Below are 16,261 nucleotides of genomic sequence, written 5' to 3' on the forward strand. Positions count from 1 at the left end.
GTAAACTGCCACTGGAGGCATGAACTAGCATTTGGATCTCATTCTCTATCTTCTTTCTGTCCTCTGCCTTTCAAATATAAATAAATTAATTTTTAAAAATACCCCTGGAGTTTATATAATAAGTACACAGGCCAAAGCATCACATGCCAGTCCATTCATATGTAAAATTTTTATAGATCTATTAACATTATTCGATAAATATATTTAAATAAAATGTTTATGTACACAGGCAATGTGCAATATGAAAAAAGCTATTTATGTGTTAAAGTTTTTTGCACCTAAATAAGTTCAAAGTTTTCATTACATTTTCTGTGAAATTTCTGATGAATTTCTGCATATATATTTCAATTATTATCCAATTGTTTACAGTTCTATTTTTCCATAGCTAATTTCTCAGTTTTATCCTATATTTGACTTACTTGAACATTCTTTTCTTCTGATCTCATTTCTATTTCCAAATAAAAGTTATCATGTTTATTAGGCTACATACACATTCATCACCATACCATGTCTTTATGTTCATAATATTTACTGAAAGATTGTGTAAAAGTCATTACTTCCAGTTTTGTTAAATCTTGGAAATGAACAACATCCTGCTATTTACAGTTAAAAGATCTTAATCCAAGCAAGATTGTAATTCTTCTGAAAGTGATTCAAGTTACTTAAAATCATGAAAACTCAGTTTTGCCATTACAGATATTATTACAGATTACTTAGAAGCTCAAGTGAGATAAACAAGAACATTTTGTAAACTACAATGATTTGTGCATTTATTTAGAGAAAGGATAGAGGGAAGGGGTGGGTGAGCATAGAAATGGATAATAGTTTTATATTAGCATGTCATAAGAAGATAATTTTGTGAAGTAGGAAAACCCCCTTGATTCCATACCATTTAAGTGTTTGGCTACTCTCAAACATTTGTGAGAAATTTACATATGTTTCATATATATAAAAGGATGTTACATTTAACAGGCTGTTTTAAACCCAAATGAGATAGCAAGTTAAAAAGTATTATATAAACATGGGCCAACACTTGGTGCAACCATGAAGAGCCTACTTGGAACCTCTACAAGCAGTGTTCAAATCCCAGCGCTTTCAGAATCCAGAGTCCCGTCAATGAGTACTCTCGAAGACACTCAGTGATGACTCATGTCTGTGGGTCCTTATTTGCCACCTGGAAACCTTGATTGAGTTTGAGACTCCTGGTTTTTTTCCCAGCCCAACTTCCGTTCTTGAATGCATGTGGAACTAACTATTGGATTGTAGGTCTGTTTTTGTTTATCTCTGTTACTCTCTGTATCTTACCCAAATACAAATAATTACAAGACACCATGTTTTCTTTTAACAAAGCATTGGATATATTGTGTATTTGTCCAAAGCTGTTAGAAAACAAACTTTTTACATACAATCAACTGATTTTTCATAAAAATGACCAAATCACACAATGGAGCAAAGATTGTCTCTTCAACAATTGGTGCTGACACACACATACATATAGAAAGACAGAAGAATGAAATTAGACCCATGCCTCTCACCATATGCAGAAATCAACTCAAGATAAATCAAAGACCTAAATTTAAGAACAGAGTATAAATAGACAAGAAGAAAAATGGGAAACACTCTGAGACATGGGTGTAGGGCTTGACTTTTTGGATAACACTGACAATACACAGGCAATAAAAGCAAAGCTAAAGAAACGGCATTATATCAAACACAAAAGTTTTTGCACAGCAAAGGAAATGAACAATGGAATGAGGAGACATCCAACAGAATTAGAAAATATTTACAAATTATGTATCCAGCAAAAGATTATTATCTTGAATATATCAATAACAATTGAGAAATGGGTAAATGACTTCAAACGTTCTCAAAAGAAGAAATATAAATGGTTAACAGATATATTGTATAATGCTCAACATTATTAGCCATCATGGAAATGCAAAGCAAAACCATAATGAAATATCACTTAACTCCTATCAGAATGGCAAACCTAAATCAGAATAACAAATGCTGGTGAGGATATGGAGGAAGAACACTTACATAATGTTGGAGGAAATGTAAATTAGTGAAGCCACTGTGGAAAGCAATGTGAAGATTTCTTAAAAACAAAACAAAAAACTGGAAATATTCTTGCCATATGATACAGCAATCCCAAAAGACATAAACATAATAAATTAAAGACATACATGTACCAGTAGACTCAACTGGAGGATATAATATTGGCTGATATAACCTGGACACAGAAAGACAAATACCACATAATTCTCTCACATATATAAGCTAAAACTTAAAAGAAAAAAAGAAAAAACAAATATCAGTGTATACCAGTGTTACTGCAAATACAATTTTGTGAAACTTTTATACCTTTGTCAAACCAATGGTTTATATAAGTTTATATTTATGTAACATATTTATGTTACATGCTCTTTTAAAGAATGTCAATTGTTTTTACAAAGTATTTTGAATAGAAAAATTTTGTGATCAGAGTTAAAATAACGAAATGAATGACAAGGAATCCCATTTGGTATTTTCTAAAATAATCTAGATACAAACAAGATGAGATACTGGGGAGTGAGAAAAGGTATAATTATGCAAATTTCTGAGTAAATAAATTTGTAAACACTTTGCACATGTTTTAGAAATTAACATGCCAAATAGTAACAGGGTGATACATGAATTACTTTTAATAATATAAATATTATGCACACAAGCAAAGAAAGTAGAGAAACAGAAGACTGCTTAGATAAGAGTGAAATTGTAGGAAAATAAGAATATCTGTGTCACAGATTTTAATTCACAAAGAAATGTAGACGTATTGAAATTACAGCAGATTTTTCAAGATTATGAAAGAAACAGATTAGGTATAAAGAAGTATTATTCTGGGCCTGGCATAAACCTTAATGGCTAAATATTCTCTATACAAGCGCTGGGATCCCTTATGGGTGCCATCTCATGTCCTAGTTGCTCACTTTCCCAAAGCCTTGGGACCCTACACCCACGTGGGAGACCTAGAAGAAGCAACTGGCTCCTGACTTCGGATCAGCTCAGTTCCAGCCATTATAACCATTTGGAGAGTCAATCCATGGATGGAAGAGCTTTCCCTCTCCTTCTCTGTATAAATCTACCTTTCTAGTGAAAATAAAGAAATCGTAAACATACAAAAAGAATTATTCTACAGAGGGTACTGATGTAGACTTGTAGGAATTAAAATTTAAATTGCTTTAGTGATCTAACCTTAAGAAAAAGAATGAAAATAATGAACATAAAATAATCCTAAAAATATTCTTAGATCTTAAAAATACCTTTTATGTAATAAACCGAAATAGCTAGTGAATACATCACAAATATGATATAACCCAGAAATAAAGCATCTATAATATTTCCTTATTGTTTTGTTTTTAATAAACTTCTTCTAAAATGACTTTACAATTATTTTCTGTGGAAAATAAATCAGTAAATTATCTTACAATTCTCTGTAATTTTGTTACTCACAGTTTAAAAATTCATCTTACTCATTGGAATTATCATATAAATGCTTATGAGTTCAATGAAATTTGGGAACATTAAAAGTTCTTTTACCCATATTTGTACATGAGCTTTAAGGTCTGAAAGCATTTTTCATAGTTTAACTTACAACTCTATAATCTCAGACCTTGTTTTCTCTGCTTTCCACAGGGTTCTGCTCAGAGGCTGCATAGGACACCTGGAGCCTATGACCTTGATGTCTGTGCCTCTGAGTCATTCCAACGCAATCAGACTTCCTTACTCTGATATGGAACCAAACAGTTTTATCTCCCCTGGGATATGACTGACTACATAAACAGATTTTACTTCAAGCGGGCTAAATCTACCCTTAACATACCTTACCCAAGAACTCCCTTAGGGACTCCAAGATCATCTTGCAAGAAATAAGGTGTGAACAAAGGAACACAGCAGATATTATAGCTATAGTCCTATTCAAGACGAGTTTTGCAAAAAAGAAAAAGAGGGCCCGGCGCGGTGGCACAAGTGGTTAAAGGTCCTCGCCTTGCACGCCCGGGATCCCATATGGGTGCCGGTTCTAATCCCGGCAGCCCCGCTTCCCTTCCAGCTCCCTGCCTGTGGCCTGGGATAGCAGTCGAGGACGGCCCAAAGCTTTGGGACCCTGCAGCCGCATGGGAGACCCGGAAGAGGCTCCTGGCTTGGGATAGGCATAGTATTGGCCAGTTGCACTCACTTGGGGAGTGAATCATCGGACAGAAGATCTTCCTCTCTTTCTCTCCTCTCTGTATATCCGCCTTTCCAATGAAAAAAATAATAAAAATAAATCTTTAAAAAAAAAAAAAGAGAAAAAGGCTAGGGGCTTGAAAGAAATGGGCCTTGAAACATATACTTTCTAGTACTATGCTAAAAGTTGTGTATCATTTGTGTATCAAAATATAACAAAACCAATCATTTTTAAATTTCTTTATAATGAGGGCTCTATATAAATTTGTTGAGTGTGAGAGGCCAGGAGCACATCTTGGGAGAAATATCCACCACATGATCATTGTAAATCGGAGATGTGAGAGGGAAGGAAACAGGAGGGCAATCATCTTCAGAATGGTAGTCACTGGAGGATACTGAATAATTGACTATTAAGATAATGCACAACACAACCTCTTTAAAGGAGATAGATTTGAAGGAAATGCACTTTAATGAACTGTATCCAAAAGCACACAAACACCAATTGAAATGTGGCATGGGGCTAATTTCCTCTCCACTGTGACCATATGTTTGCTGAAGGCGTTAATGGCACTAATTGCTTGGGGAGGATTCTGTGAAATGCATTTTGTCTTCTTTGCTGAGAAACATCATAGAAAACATGTAATTTCAAGATTGTTGTTTGCAGCCCTTCACAAATCAGCCATGGTCTATCTTGGTAGGATTTGATATTAAAAGAAAAGCCTCGTCTCCCATCTGCATGAGGCAGATAAATTTTCAAACATGGGGAAAAGGTTCTCCAAATTAACTCTTCATGGATGGGTTGTTCGACACTATTTCTGAGCCAACACAGATGGGAGTGCATACTGCAGCTACTCCTGAGTACAATGTCCTGATTATTTCAAAACTGTTAAACTGAAAATGAGACAACAGACAGAAAAATCAAAGATTCAAAATACCAAGGGAGTCCCTGAATAAAAGCAAATCCTTGTTACCTCATTTCTAGTGGCTGCCTACATAGAAATTTGGGTTTGACACAACTGGGTTATTCAATTAAAGTAGAAATTGTATTTAGCTCCATAGCACATGTAAAATAATGGTAATGAGGCATGGCTTCAAGAGTTATCAAATAAGTAAAAGACCAGTGGTGATTCTGAAGTAACAGGAAAATAATGGTATATGAACTAATAAAAAATACAACTCCTATCCTCACCCTGTACCCCAGATCTAGATGTCACTACTGAAATATCCTACAGGTAAAGGAACACAAGTAACAACCTGTAAGGATAATGTGAAGGCAAAAGAAATGAAGGTTTCTTTGTTCACTGTCAGTGGATTCTCTCCCTATTCAGTTGGACTGAAGATGGGAACTGTGGCTCTGCTTGGTACTGCACAATCTTGAGCATTTTATTGTGTTACAGTTGGAATGGCAGTAAAGTGTATTTCAAAGGCTGATTTGTCCATGTCAAGCATTGAAGGAAGACAGCTAATTGATATTTCTAATAAAGACCCACCACTAAGGGCTACACTCAACTAGGAATACTCCTTGAATTACTTTTGTCTTTATGTAAGTCGTATACTTCTGCTTTGTAATTAAGCAGTTCTTTACTTGATTTATTTTAATCAAAACTTTCTGTGTCTAACCTAAGGATTTTTAGAGCTACTGAAAAAACTATATCCTGAAATAAACCTCCACTTAGCTAAATGAGCAGTTGGGGACAACAGCAGACTATGATTTGCATGGATTCCCCAAAGCTGCTGTGATGAGAATTCAATTCCAAGGTCAACAGTGTTGAGAGGTGAGACAGTAAGAGATGATCAGATTATAAGCGCTCTTTCTTGATGGATGGGTTAATGTCACCATCAGCAGCTTGGGTTACTGTGTGAGAGATGGAGTTTCCACAATGGAGTGAGTTTAACCCCTTTTTCCCTTAACTTTATTATATCTGCCTGCTCTCTGCCATGAAACATCAAGTCAAGCCATATGGCCCTTGCCCAATGCAGACCCACAAGACTTATCAGCATCTAGAAGTGTTGAGAAATAGATCTCTGTGTTTTAGAATATCCAGTATCAGGTATTCTATTTTGTAGCACAAAACACACCACAATAAAGCACTTGTGTAAGTTGTCAGCTTCTCAAGAAAGCAGCAAGTAATCTATAAAAGAATTGATAACACTTCAATATCTGCATTTCTTCAAAGCCATATGTAAACATTTATATATTACTTAACTGAAAAGTCACTTAAAGAAAATCATAACGGGGCCCGGCGCGGTGGCGCAAGTGGTTAAAGGTCCTCGCCTTGCACGCCCAGGATCCCATATGGGTGCCGGTTCTAATCCGGTTCTAATCCCGGCAGCCCCGCTTCCCTTCCAGCTCCCTGCCTGTGGCCTGGGAAGGCAGTCGAGGACGGCCCAAGGCTTTGGGACCCTGCAGCCGCATGGGAGACCCGGAAGAGGCTCCTGGCTTGGGATAGGCATAGCATCGGCCCGTTGCACTCACTTGGGGAGTGAATCATCGGACAGAAGATCTTCCTCTGTCTCTCCTCTCTGTATATCCGCCTTTCCAATAAAAAAAAATAATAATAAAAATAAAATCTAAAAAAAAAATAAAAAAATAAAATAAGAAAACCATAATGATCCTTCTTTTTGAGATATTTTTAGTCCTTGTAAGCAAGGGACTATAAACCAACTGTTCCTTTATTGACAGGTTGATTAATTCACTTATTCCATGATTAACAGCCATTTGACATCTTACAAGGTATACTGAGTGTTTGTGACAGTGAGATATAACAAAGTATTTGTCAAAGGGAAATTTCTCTGTAATAACAAATAGACACAGATATATCAATATATTCCTGTGAGGCAAGTACCAAGTTCTATTCAGACTTACAGAATAAGGCTTAGTGCTTTATTTATAAAGATATATGAAGCTGGATATCTAACATTTTAAAAGTATGCATAGAGAGCATTTTGTACAGTGGATCTTTTTGCTTTTACTTGTTTAACACCATCAACCCATTTGTGAGTTGTAATTCTTCTGACTCTATTTCTTTTATAAAGTAAAATGTGGGAATGAAGAAAGAGAAAGCTAAAAATGTCCTTCTGCAATGCTAGAATAGAAACCTGTTTTTTTTTTGTTGTTGTTGTTGTTTTCTGTGCTGAGGCCTTGTTTAACTGTATACACAATTAACTGAATTGGAACAGAGTTAAGCTTCACTGTGTTTCATTTTTCCACAGTTTTTGGGTTTGCATTCCCTATAGGACTAACTCTACTTTTAAAGCATTTATTGGGCATTTAATATACACTTGGTAAGGCCAAACAAGTTTGATAATTTTATAATCTGCACTTTGAGGGAAGGAAAACAAAGAAAAGAGTTATACAGTGAGTACCTGAAGGGCTATGCTAGCTTTTGTCATGTCAGTTAGAGACACACTTCCACAGATTTCATTATCTGATCAATGTCCCTTCCTAAGCTGACAAGCCAGTCAGGGGTCTGAAAATCTGGTGCAAAAGAGAACAGAAGAGCAGGATGATTTCTTTCTCATGTCTTTCTAGGGCATTAGACAAGGCATCCTAAGGAAAAACTTCCTTCATTAGTGTCTTTCCAGTAAACCCAGGGGAATGAAGCAGGTAGATCTATGTTAAACAATATTGGGGGACTGTGTGTGTGTGTGTGTGTGTGTGTGTGTTATTGGAACACACATTAGACAAAAGTCTTAGTGCTGTGAAAAGCAGAAAAACTAACAATGCACCTCAGGGATTAGGTGGGTAATTGAGAACACTGAGTCCTTTCACTTCCCTGGGATAGACAGACACATAGCCTGCCCTCAGAATCCATAATCAAAACAAATCCTACCCCAGCAGGACACACTGTATCTGTCCAGTTAATAAAAGCTTGAGCTCCTATTTTTAGATTTATTCTCATACTGGAGAGACACAAAGGAGTTTTGCACAAAAGCCACTAGCCCTTTTCAGAAGCAAGTTTCTTTTTTCCCTTTCTCTCCTGTCCTAATTAAGGCAGGTTTGTGGGAGGAGCTCATATTTTCAAAGCCAAGTTCTCAGATTGGCCCTGAGCTTTTCTTAGTTGAGGAATAAAACACTTTGTGTGCTTGCTAAACAAAGTATTTCTGTTTCCAAATCCTCAGGAAGTTTGGGGATTGTATACTAAAGCTTCTGTGGATTCTTACCCAATCCCCAAACCCTTCATGTTGTTTTTAAGGAAGAAATGAATGGTGTTTTGACTGCAAATCGTTGTAGCCTTCAGTGTTTTGCTATTGTTTTTTCTGGCAATTGAATTCAGATAAGACAGAGGGTGCAAGGTTCTGTATAAGTGAGAAGACGATGAGTCTTGACCAATACCATGGTGTGGCATAAACAGCAGTATCGGGTTTGAGTGTGTTTTCTGTGTTGCTCTCTTGTCAGCCTAGGATGGGGCTACTTGCAGCTCTGGGTCTTGAAATCACCCTGATTAGTCTTCTCTATAGCCCCTAAGCTTCCACTGTTTCATATGAAAAGATTATGAACAATAACATTTGCAGTTTTAGCCATCTGGGGAGAGGAATGACCAGAGATCATAATCTAGTAAGAATAACTTCCTCTCTGGGAGATCAGGTTTCAACATCAGAAAAAGTAGACTGCAGGCTTCATCTCGGCCGCTCTTTAGGCCAGCCCAGGAAAATCATTTCATCTCTTTGAATTTTGATTTGTTCATCTTTAACAGAATACATGAGTTCTGCTTTTCACTTGCCAGGCTTTGTACTAAAAATCTGACTCATTTGATCCTCAAAGGAAATCCAACAGGTATATAATATTATGCCTACATAGCAGATAAAACTGAAACTGAGTGATATCTAGTAACTCAAACAAAAAATGAGGGTATTTTGCAATAAAGTAGTTAAAAGTTTAAAAGCATGCATACCAATGAAGGGGGTGGAGGTACTAATGGCTGGAACAAAGGCAAGGAAGGAAGGAGCCAAGATGAGGGGGTTATGCAGTTCCTTCCAACTCAGCTTAAGAATCTTGCAGAAAGTATCAGTCAGTAACTATGCACTTAATGGCACTGCCTGGATAACACATAAAGAATCATAACTTTGGAGGCCAGATATGGGGATTTTTATAAAGTACATGCTTTAAGGTTGCCTTATCTACTCAGTGGACCATCTGAGAGGATGAACACAAGGCTTGAGTAGAGACAAACCTGTGATGGGGAGTTATAGAACTTCAGGGAAGGCTTTATGTGAACAGCATAATAACTTTCTGAAATGCCCTCAGTGCTTATCTGAAATTTTGCCTTAAGCATCTGGGCTGTTTCAAACTCAGGTTTCAATAAACTTCAAACCACCTGGATCTTTTAAAGCTCAGGTTTCAATACTGTTCAAACTTCTGTAAAAATGTGGCTGCAGAATTACCTGCACTTGTGAAAAACAAGTGATTTAACACAAATACTTCATGAATGTATTTATGCTGGATATAAGCTCATTTGTTATTTTTTGAAAATGTCACTAAATAACATTGATTGTAGGGATCATACTGCATCTGTTTTTACCAAGTTGTGGAGAATTATTGGTGCAATCAATGAACAAAGCAAGCAAACCACCAAAAAAATACAAATTTCCTCATAAGAATGATTTAAAAGGTTTTTAAATGTATAGTTTATTTACTTGAGAGGAAGAGAGAGAAATCAATCCATCTTTCACACCTCAAATGGCTGAAAAAATGAGACTGGTTGACCATGAAGCTATAATCTAGGAACTCAATCTGCTACTCCCAAATTGGTAACAGTGCTCCTAGAATTGTGGCCCTCATTGGCTGCCTCCAATGATGCTTTACTAGGAAAGAAGAATCAGGAGCAGCAGTAAAGTAACAAACTCTGGTATTCTTTTGTAGAATGTTCACCTTTTAACCATTAGACAAATGTCTACCCTTAGAAAATGATTTAAACATGTTTGAAAATAAACCTAGACAGCTAGCTACAAAGACAAACCCCAAGGGGCTGGCTCAGGAGCATGGCAAGGTAATCCTCCACCCTGGGGCACTGGCATCCCATATAGGTGTCAGTTTGTGTCCCAGCTGCTTCACTTCCATTCCAGCTCCCTGCTTACGGTCTGGGAAAGCAGCAGGCGATAAGCCAAGATCTTGGGACCCTGAACCCATGTGGGCTATACAGAGAGATCTCCAGGTTCCCAGCTTTGGATCGGCTCAGCTCTGGCCATTATGGGCATCTGGGGAGTGAACTGAAGTTTTGAAGACCTTCTTTCTCTATTTTTCCTTCTGTGAAAGCAGTTTCAAATAAAAATAAATCGTTTAAAAACTACCCCAAAGCAAGTTTTATCTTTTGATGATCAATTGTTAATGATGACAGTCAAATAGGAATCCATGTGCATCAATTATGCTTTTTAATAATGCCATTTAATTGCATTTCAAAAAGCTCAACAGAATAAAAAGATAAGTATCATTCAAGATGAAGAATTTAAGTAACAAAGTAACGAAGCCTTTGAAAATATCTGTAGCTCAAAAGGACCAGAACTGGAATATAGGTTTTAATACAAAATCTGTATTTTGTATTATCTTCATTCCCTCTACAGTTTGTACAGTGTAATACTTCCTTGTTTCTACTTCCCTTCTCCTAAGCTAAGTGTATGTATGTCTCTTCAACCACTATTATTTTTCAGTCTGAGTTAAGCAATGGATGTCTTCTCTAACTTACTTAGCCAGGAGTTGGGATGGGTCTAAATAAAGTTGGGTTACATACTCAAGGCTGTTAGATGTCACTACTACAACAAAATGTCTCTAAGGACCCAGTATTTGGGGGAATGTGAGGAACTGGGATTCCTAGAAGGAATGAATTGACATATCTCTAACTAGAAAGGGAGAATACAACCTGATCCAGTAAGAAGAGAACAAGCAGGAGCTGGTAGAAGAGATGGAAGAGGCACCCAGCCCAATCCAGAGCTAGATTATAGGAAAAATATCCTTTTTCCTTTTTTAAAAAACAAAATTTATTTATTTTTATTTGAAAGGCAGATTACAGAGAGAAGGTGAGACAGAGAGGGAGATCTTCCATCTGCTGGTTCATTCCACAAATGGCTGCAATAGCTTCAGGTAAGCCAAGCAGAACTTAAGGGCTTCACCCCATCTCTCAAACAGGAGCATGTGCCCAAGCACTTGGGCTAGCCTCAACTACTTTCTCAGACCATAAGCAGGAAGCTGTATTTCAGCTAGAACTAGAATTGTTACCCATATGAAAGGCCAGCCCTTCAGGAGGAGAATTGGTGTTTTGAGCTAGCACACCAGCCCCAAATGATATCTTAGAATAGAGTATTTACAGTAAGTTTTGAAATCTGTGTATTAGTAAAACAGGTAGTAATGCAGATTATTGTTGGTAGCACAGGTTACTGAGTGGAAAGCTATTGAGGAAAAACAAAGTGGAAAATTCTGTTCTTTAGATGAATCCAGAATATAAATGAGGACTGCAGAAGTGACAGGGCATAGGTGCAAGTGGATAAGCAAAATATAATCATAAAGGGCCCTTTCTGTCAGGTTGAAGTCTTCAGACTTTAGCTTCTAGGATTCACACATCTTGCTAAGATCACCATCAGGAAATTTGCTTCTCAGACATGTATTTTAAATTGAAATGTTAATACTAATATAATACCCATACTAGTAATAATAAGTCTACTTAAAACAACCATGGTTTGCCAGAGATTTGATCCCTAAGTAACTGCCTCCAGATATATATTAATTCATTGGACCACTTTTGTTTAACTGCAACTTAACTGAAACCCTGAGTGGTCCTCAGAAACAGAAGAACAGTAAACTTCCTTCAGGACTAGGGAGAGGAGCTTTCTCTGGTCCTTACTAAGTTCCAACTTCGGATCCCCACCCTCTCTTGCAATGACCATCAGGGTAGCTCCAGAGCCACAATCACACACACACACACACACACACACACTAGAATAGACAGACAGAAAACAACAAGGAAAGCTTAGAATCAGACAGGAAACGGTCAGCATGGACTCACACACACCTTACTAGGTAGGACACCAAGATTAGATTTCTCTGCACACCCCTCCTAAAACTCTCTGCACCTCAATTGTTGACATACGCCTTGTTAGAGTTATAAGCCAGTTTTGATTGTCCTAAAATTTGCCAAGTTCAGCAAAATTATGCTTCAGCACTATAAACTGCTAAATACTAAAATGAAAACAGACACAAGACAGCTGAATAGTACCCTTTAGCCATTTTAAGGTGTATAGAAGCTGGCTGTATATAAACTAAAATTGAAATGTCAATGAAGTAGTCACAGAAAGTGGTTAGGAACTTGCATTTTTTTTTAACATACTGATTACTCAATACCATGTCAATTAATTCCATAATGTTGTAAATTGTTGTTGATGTTGAGTTGTAGCTTTAAATTGATCGGGATGATATTCTGCCAGCTCTGCCTTCAGACCAGAGATGGTCTCCCCAAGAAACCGTTGAATTTATCTGGACACTAAGATGCTGGACTCTATGCTTGGTATACATTTGCAATGAAAGAATCCTGACTGAATTTGAAATATAATACAGCAACAAGGTGGAGGAATCCACCATGGGGGGAGGGTACAGGGAGGGCTTGGGGGATCCCCAGAGCCTATGAAACTGTGTCACATAATGCAATATAATTAATACTAAATAAATAAAAAAGAAATATATTTGATATGCCATTTCCAAACATCTTTACATATGGCTAAGACAAATAAATACATATTTCTTTTTTTTTTTTGAAGTCAGGCAACTCTTTTTGAGTTGAGAACCTTATCCTATGGAGAAAACTTTGTGCTGCCTAAAAATCAAGGTCATCTTCTAAATCAGAAATACTAAGGAGTGGAAGTTTTAATAAAACTTTTGATAAAAACAAAAGTTTTGAACAAAGTGTGATAGAACTGGAAGGTTTCGTTACTAAAAATCTTTGTGAAGACAAAGTCAATGAGATGGAATCCTCGGGTTCCTACTTGAAAGGCACAACACAGAACACATCCTTTGTGTCCAGGTTCTGATAATAACATATGCAGAAAGTAATACTTTGTAGGAATTACAAATATATAGTCCTACAAAGAGATACCAAATGCAGTGTCTTACAGTGGCAAAGCAAGACAGAGAAAGGAGATAATATGCTCTAAAAATCTTCCTACCAAACAGATGCGTTTAACTGCCATCAGTGCTACCCAACTTGCCTAGACCATTGTTTGGCCTTCAGTTTATCCTTGACACTGAAATTGTTTATTTTGACTTATGTTTTGACCTCCAGTCTCCTCTCAATTATCCAAAATTGCTATTTCTTTCCTAGTAATGAATTTGGACAAGTTGAAATCAGTTCTAGTTGTTGCTGAAAATTAACTGGTTTTAGGGATTGGCTTTATTTCTGCAACTCCTCTTATATATATGGTGAAGATGAAATCATTCTGCTAAATCATAAAAATGTTAAGAGGTAGGGAGGGTGAGATGAAAATTCACGCCAACTCAGGGCTGAATTTAGGTGGCAATGTATTGGTAATTTTATAATTATCTTCACAATCTATTGAATATTAATCTCTAGATTTTATTTTCTGAAAATGGGCATTTCACTCTGAGCTATCCCCTTGCTAGAGGCTCTCAAACATTTCTGTCTTTTGTTAACATCTACAAATTACTCAAGACTTCAAGACCCAAAAGTATTTTTGTTAAAAAAGGAAAAAAAGTAGGTTATAGCAACCAAATTGAAACAGATTAGTAAACAGAATGGATTTTCAGTTTAATACTCTATTATACTCTATAAGCATTTACATTAAATACTTGATCTTATGAAAAACAGATTTTTGTTTCTTACAAAGGTAATGAGGGAACACAACTTACAAAAACCTGGTGACCAACATTAAAAAAAACCCATCCCCTAAAAATATCAACTATATCCTCACTGACCTACCATGTCCTTTATCTCAGCTTGATGAAACTACATCTCCATGCCTTAGGCTTGCCTATCCAAATGATCACCAGCCTACTCTTTGTCACATACTACACATGATACCATCACAGCATTTACATCAGTCACCCACATTTGCCATGATGTAAACTATGGCTAAATTATTCGATGCCTCCAAGTAAAAGAAGCATCAATATTATGCATCTGTTTATTCCTTCACATAGGATGGGGGATCACTCAGAAACCTGCAATATCAACATCCTATTACTATCCACAATCATAGCAACATGTTACAAGATATATAGTGCCACAAGAACAATTATCATTTTGAGGGGCTACAGTTACTACAAATCTCCCATTTTCTATGCTGGCACAGATTTAGTTCAATGAATCTGAGGCAGGTTCTCAGCAGACAAAGCGACCCTCACCTGATTCTTTGCTTTTGACTTCTTCTTACCTTCATTATTGCTACCCTGGTAATAATTTATCTCTTTTCCTTTATGAAACTGGTTCAAACAATCTGCAGGCATCATTTTGACTCCGTTAAAAATCCCATTTAATCCATACCATACAATTAAAAACTCTGTGCTTTGTTAATTTCTCAACTCTTTATATTGCTCCTATTCTCCCCAGAAATTACACTACTGACCACTCCCTCAACAGAAATATTCACATTAAACCAGAATGGTACTTTTGAGTCACATACACCATCCTCCAGTCAGTCCCCAGGAGGGTAGGAAGTGCACTGGCCCTCGTACTATCGATTCTTACCCTTGCTGCATTACCTTTCCTCCCTACACCCAAAGAAGAAAGCAAAATATTTTGACCAATCAGCCCAACTTCATTTTGAATCCTAGTAGATGATTTGCTAATACATGAATCAGAAGATAGGCAATTGAACACCCATTTACCATCACTGGCCGACTAAGATCAATTCTTTATTTCCTCACCATCCTTCTAACGCCATTCTGCAGCCTAACCGAAAACAAGCTTCTTAAATAAAGGTTTTTGCAGTTTGACAAGCTATTTTGGCCTTGTAAGCCAATAATGGAGGTCCAATAATGATGTCCCTAAAACAGCAGAGAAGGGGCTCTAAACCCCACTATCCGCACCTAAAGATGAAATTCTGATTAAATGATTTATTCTCTGCCAACAAGCCCGGGGAGAACTTCGTCAGCAGCAGCGCCTTACCAACAGCTATGTAATCCTGCAAGATTACATATTCCTGTAACACGAACTAGTACTACATATATTCACGAGAGCACCTAGGCCATGCATACTCAATCATATATTCAGTTATATACCCCACTCGTGCGAGCTGGCCGACCCGGGCCTGTTAATCTGCCATCCTCTGGGAAAGCGGCAGCCCGCTCGGGAAGGGCCCAGCCTCTCGCTCCGGGCCCGTAACACCTGGGGGTTCTTAATTTGTTTTTCTTTTCTTTCTTTTTATTTTTTTGACACAGTTTAACAGAGTGAACCTGGAACTGCCGTCTGGTTCTTCGCCATGCTGACGGAGCTCGCCCACTCAGTCCCCTGAATCAGCGCTTCACCACACGTCGCGCACTCGGAGTTTTTGTAATTTGGGGGATACGCTTGGACTCACCATGGCTGCGGAGGCCCCTACCCGGTGCTCTAACTGTGGCTGAGCATGAATTAAATGTCCCCTGCCCTCACAAACGTAAGAACACTAGTTATTCACGCTTAAGGACACGGAGAAGTTCCTCACTCGGTGCACACGCCCGTAAATGTATGCAAAAGCACACGCACGGCACGCACAACGCATACGTACGCACCGCACGCATACGTACGCACCGCACGCATACGCAAGACGCATACTACGCACACGTATATTTGCATACATGCGTACACGGGAAGTTTCACTTGAAAGATCATTTCTAATATTCGCTTGATGAAATTTTTATATGAAATAATGTGTGTAATATGGTAAAATTTTAATGTATGTAGCACTTTTCAAATGTAATAACTTTGATTTAAAAGGTTTCTTGAGGGCACAGGGGTGGGAACGTGAAGTCAGTGTCCCGGTGCCGAGACAGCCCGGGCTCCGCGGGCCGCACCCCGGGCACCGGGGACTCCATGGCCACACCCCGGGCACCAGGGACTCCATGGCCGCACCCCGG

Source organism: Ochotona curzoniae, unplaced genomic scaffold, assembly GCF_017591425.1.
Source record: "Ochotona curzoniae isolate NIBS_2020 unplaced genomic scaffold, NIBS_Ocur_1.0 scaffold_3223, whole genome shotgun sequence".
NCBI lineage: Eukaryota > Metazoa > Chordata > Mammalia > Lagomorpha > Ochotonidae > Ochotona > Ochotona curzoniae.